The sequence below is a fragment of the Arachis stenosperma genome, chromosome 2 (genome assembly GCF_014773155.1).
Source record: "Arachis stenosperma cultivar V10309 chromosome 2, arast.V10309.gnm1.PFL2, whole genome shotgun sequence".
Taxonomy (NCBI): Eukaryota; Viridiplantae; Streptophyta; class Magnoliopsida; order Fabales; family Fabaceae; genus Arachis; species Arachis stenosperma.
Genome location: NC_080378.1, coordinates 81660019 through 81665668, shown reverse-complemented (window position 1 = coordinate 81665668; position 5650 = coordinate 81660019). Strand labels below are relative to the sequence as shown.

The following is a 5650-nucleotide window of genomic DNA, read 5'->3' as shown; positions in this document are numbered from 1 at the left end:
AGGGAGCGACGCCCAAAAACTGACACAAAAGTTGAAACAGCTTTAAAAACGCCCAAGAATTTGGATGGAGCTGCGTAGGGGCAAGGTTACAAGACCACAACACCTCGGACTCCAGGTCGGTAAAAGGAAGTCGGACACTCACTTAGAGAAAAAAACAATCATAAGCATAAAAGAAGAAGCTTCTCGGAACTATCTAAAGGCGGGAAGCAAACTCTCTCCTCGGAATCCGGGCTACTAGCTCATAATCCCTCTCAGACTCTCTATTCTCACATATACTACAGTGCCTACGGAACCTAGCCAAATATCAGAATCTACCACAAAAGGGACTTTTAGAGGAAGAGGGTCTACCCAACCAAGACCACTTGGAATCTTGGTCGACATCGCCTGAAGACCTTTCGAGACATAAACTCTTACCTACAAAGAAGAAATACAAAAGCAAGCAAAAATCACATAAGCAGACAGCGAAAAACCCGTTCAGCCAAGCAAGAAACAAAAAGAAAATGCGGCAACCCGGAACAAAGTACCAGAAAAACAAAGAAGAGCCCCCCCATATGCAAACAAAGCAATGGCGGCGCCTCTTTTGGGGCAACCCAGGCATAAAGAAAGAAGAAACAGACAAAGAGCCACACAAAAGAACAGAAAGCATATGTGCCAAAGAAAAGAGACGGGAACAAACCTGGAAGAAAGAAAGAAGACGACGAGCTCCGAAGAAAGAAGAACGAAACGGCGGCACAGAGGAAACCCCGGAAAGACGCACGGAAAGATTCGGGGAAGAAGAACAAAGAGAAAGAAGAAGCGGTGCTCGAAAAAGAGATGGCAAAAACTTAGAAAAAACAGGAAGGAACAGAATAAACGAAGAAAAAGGAAGGGAGCAAATAATAATGCCTTCACAGAGCCCGAACGGAAATCGAGGAGAAACGGTAAAATGCAATAAATGCAGGAAACGGCCATTTTGAATTTTGAAAAACAACTATGCCCGAGCTCGACTCCCAAAAAGATGAACTCGGGCAGGGGCACTGTTCATACCCTGACCGAGCTCCTCCAACTCGGCAAAATCCATGAAAGGTCCGACCTCATCCCAAGGCCCACGCCTAAGGTCGGACCTCGGACAAATAAAGCTAAGAAGGCCCATCAAAAGGAACGAAGCCCAAAACCTAAAGGCCGAAAAAGCCTAGGAAAGGCGGTTCCGCAAAGATAGAGGTAAAACTCCCAAAAGATAAGATAAGATAAGAATATCTATCCAGGGAAGATCACGACCAACTACTATAAATACACTGGAGCACCCAGGTATGAGATACATTCCACATTCTACACATATCTGCTTGGACCCATGCTAACTTAAGCATCGGAGTGTCATTGCAGGTACAACCACCAATCGCCACACATCAAGCTCGGGTCCCTGACCCCCACCTCGGGCATCTCCAGACGACGAGCTACACGTTTCAGGTAACCCCCGGAACAGGAAGCAAGAGGAAGAGAGTATTGAGAGAAGAAGAATCTGAAGGAGAATCTGAGGACAACTTTGAGGAAGCTCTAGATCTCAACATGGATAGAGAATTTCACAACCATGAGAGGAATGATGGAAACAATTCCATTCCTGGGAGGAAGGTTCTTGGTTCATACATAAACCCAACCTCTGGGAATTGTGGTAGCAGCATTCAGAAACCACCCATTCAGGCCAACAATTTTGAACTCAAACCACAGCTAATATCACTGGTGAAGAACCATTGTTCATTTGGTGGGAGTGCTAATGAAGATCCAAACCAACATCTCACCAAATTCCTGAGAATTTGCGACACTGTGAAGTCCAATGGAGTCCAGGACGATGCCTATAAACTGCTCTTGTTTCCATTTTCACTTAGGGACAAGGCAGCTAAGTGGCTGGAATCATTCCCAAGGGACAGCCTAACAACCTGGGATGAGGTGAGAGCAAGTTTCTGGCACGTTTCTACCCCCCACAAAAGGTCAATAGGCTTTGATCTGAGGTTCAGACTTTTAGACAACAAGATGGTGAGACGCTCTACGAGGCATGGGAGAGGTTCAAGGAATTGACAAGGCAATGTCCACCAACATGTTCCCTGACTGGGTGCAATTGCACATTTTCTATGATGGACTTTCTTACGAATCAAGGAAGGCTGTAGACCATTCATCAGGAGGTTCATTGAACAGGAAAAGACTGTGGAAGAAGCCATTGAAGTGATTGAGACAGTGGCTGAGAATGAGTATTACTATGCTTCAGAGAGACACAACACTAAGGGAGTCATGGAGCTGAACCATGTTGATACAATTCTAGCTCAAAACAAGGTGTTTGCCAAGCAACTAGCAGAGCTCACCAGGAAATTAGACACAAAGCAAGTGGCTGCAATACACACACAAGATCAAGAGGAAGTAAGCATTGAAGGAGGTGATTGGGAAGAGGCCAACTATGTGGGAAATCAACAAAGGCAACCATATGATCCACATTCCAACACTTACAACTCAGGTTGGAAAAACCACCCAAACTTTGGGTGGGGAAACCAACAAACCCAACCACAAAACCACAAACCCTACAACCACAACCAACACAACAATTCCACATACCAAAACTCCAACCAAAGATCATACCAAGCCTCACAAAATACTTACTCCCAACCACCATATCACAGCCAAGATAACCAACCTGCCCAATCCAATCCGAACCAACAATTTCAAGATCAATTAAACAGGATAGAAGGAAGGCTTGCAACCATGAGTCAGGACATAATTGAGTTGAAAAGCTTTAAGGAAGATGTGAGATCTACCTTAAGGAACCATGGTGAAAAACTCAAATGGATGGAGTCTCGAGTAGGAAAACTATCTCAACAGGCCCCCAAGTCAACTGCAGTGTTCCCTAGTGACACTGAAAAGAATCCTAAGGGGGAACAAAAAGGAGTGAGATGGGAAGAATGCAAGGCCATCACCATGTTGAAGGAAGGTATGGAAGAAGCCAAGCATGAAGGTGAAACCGAGCAAGCCAAGGAATTGCAAAAGGAAGGCATGCTGGGAACATACCAACCAAAAGCACCATTTCCTCAGAGGTTAGGAGGAGGTGAAAAAGGGAAAACATATTCAAGGTTCTTAGAGACATTTAAGTCTCTCCACATCAATATTCCCTTTCTTGAGATCCTCCAGCAGATGCCTACACATGTCAAGTATTTGAAGGAATTGCTGAGCAAGAAAAGAGTTTTGAAGGGAGGACAAACTGTAGTAATGAACAAGGAATGCAGTGCACTCATCAAGAAGGATATGGTCTCTAAGAAAACAGACCCAGGAAGTTTTCATATCCCCTGCATCATAGGGGAAACAAAAATTGACAGAGGATTCTGTGATTTAGGAGCTAGCATAAATGTGATGCCTCTGACTCTTATGAGGAGGCTACAACTGAATGAGGTGAGATCCACGGATGTAATCGTACAATTGGCTGACAAAACTCAAAAGCAAGCTGAAGGGGTAGTTGAAAATGTGCTGGTGAAAGTGGGAAATTACTTTTTCCACAGACTTTGTCATTTTGGACATGGAGGAAAGCTACCTACACCCTATCATTTTGGGAAGGCCATTTCTAGCCACTGCTAGAGCACTCATAGATGTAGAACAAGGAGAGCTAATTTTGAGAATACAGGATGAACAGCTCATTTTCCATGTTTTCAAACCTGCATCTGAGCCTGAACCAGAACCTGAAAAGCCTAAGGAAGATTGTAGCAATCTGTGTTTGGAGGAAAGCAATTCAGCAGCTGAAACTCTAAAACAATCCCTTGAAGGCAAACAAGAAGTGCAAGAGCTAAAGCCACAAGAGTCAATAGAAGCAGATCAAAAGGGCCCTCCTAGCATAAGGGTCAATGACGAAATCCTTAAGAGAGAAGGAAGAATTGTAAGGAAATTGCCAAGAGGGTGGAGAAACAAGAAAATTCCCACTGAAGGTTTCTCTCCGGGAGATAAAGTGATACTAAGTCATTATTTGCCAATTCCACCTGGCCTCAAACCCATTCCTTCCCAACTCCCTCAAGTGTTCACAATCAGGAAAGTTCTTTCAATGGAACATTTGGAAATCATGAAGGAATCAAATGGGGATGTTTCCATAGTGAGAGGAGAGGACATCAAGCACTACAATCCACCCTAACAAGGGACAACCGTCAAGCTAATGACGTTAAAGAAGCGCTTGTTGGGAGGCAACCCAACCTGAGGTAATACTCTTTTACTGTTTCTTATATTTGTTTCAATAAAAAGGTGAAGTAGTTTCTGTGCATTGCAAAGAATTAAGTTTGGTGTTTCACACCAAACAATGAATGTGTGGATCAATAATTCAAAGGGGAATGTGTGACTCTAAGTTTGGTGTTCCACCATACAGATTAACTGAACACAACAACCTTTGAATTATATGAAAGGAACAACCATTCTAAGCAATCACAGAAATGCTTAAAATCCTTAGCAGTAACTTCATTCCAAGGAGAATTCAAGGATTCAAAGAACAGAGGAGTAAGTAGGAGACTAAGTTTGGTGTTCACACCCAACTTAAGACTCAGACACTTGCCCATATATAATGAACTAACCATTCAAGTGCTTGAAAAACAAGCAACTTCATCACTCTTTGCAGGAAGGGAAACAAGGATCTTAGAAAGAACATGATGCAACAACTAGTAGAAGAAGGAGAAATCAAATTGTTTCCTGGCAACAAGGAGAAAACAAGAAATTTCACAAGGTGGTGTTGTTCCTTGACCTTTCTTTAAGAGGTAAACAAAAGCATGCTTGTTCTGGTTTAAATTGAAATTGTTGAATCTTTCTGGAAGTGAAGTTTTTAGTATGTTTGTTTATTTATTGCTTTGAATAAAGTAAATGCCTAGATGTTGGATATAACTCACCTTCTTAAACAAATGCTTGCCATGCTTGTTCTGTTTCCAAAAATAAAAGAAAAGTTTGAACAAAAGTAACTTGGCTCAATTAGTGACAAATCAAGTAGAATTAAGTGGTGGTATGCATGCTTGATTGTTTAGTTAGCTCACTGGAAATTGAGTGTAGAATTATCATTTTTGTGAAGAAGTCGAATACTGTCTATGGATCTTGATGAATAAATGTCCTTGGCCATGAAAAAGAAAGAAAAAGAAGAAGAAAATCCACTGAAAAGGGCAACCAAAAAGCAAAAGAATTAAGAAAATAAAGCTAGGCACCAATGGTTTGAACTTTTGAGACATATGCCTGTGGTGTTTATGTACTAGGATCTGCTTGGATGAATAGGTTCGGTGGAGTGTTTCAACACTTGGTAACTTGGGTTAACTAACTCGGGATTATCAACCAAAAGTCCATTATCAAGAGCAACCTAGCTACAAAATATTTAGTCACACAAAGAGGTGCTGGGCACCAATGTCTCAAGAAGAAATGTGAACTAAAATGCCTGTAGTGGATATGTGTAATGCACTGATAAGAAAAAGAAAATGCCAAAGGCTTGTGCAACACATGACACTAAGCAAACAAGGAGCAAAAGAGCTCTAAGAAAAGAAAAACAAAGAAAGAAAAAGTGCCAAGGACATGAGAATAACAAGAGGCCATAGCAGTGTTTGATGGATGCAAGAAAAAGTGATGATTCTACCTGATAAGAATGAAAAAGTGATGCTGCAACTTTCTGCATAAAACCCTTCTA

General features: G+C 42.0%; 1 non-coding gene across 1 annotated transcript; it reads right to left on the bottom strand.

Annotated features, from left to right (window-relative positions):
* Positions 1 to 1970: 1970 nt before the first annotated feature.
* LOC130964791 (small nucleolar RNA R71) lies at positions 1971 to 2073 on the bottom strand. Its single transcript, XR_009080864.1, has one exon. It is a non-coding gene; the product is annotated as a small nucleolar RNA R71 (small nucleolar RNA).
* Positions 2074 to 5650: the final 3577 nt, after the last annotated feature.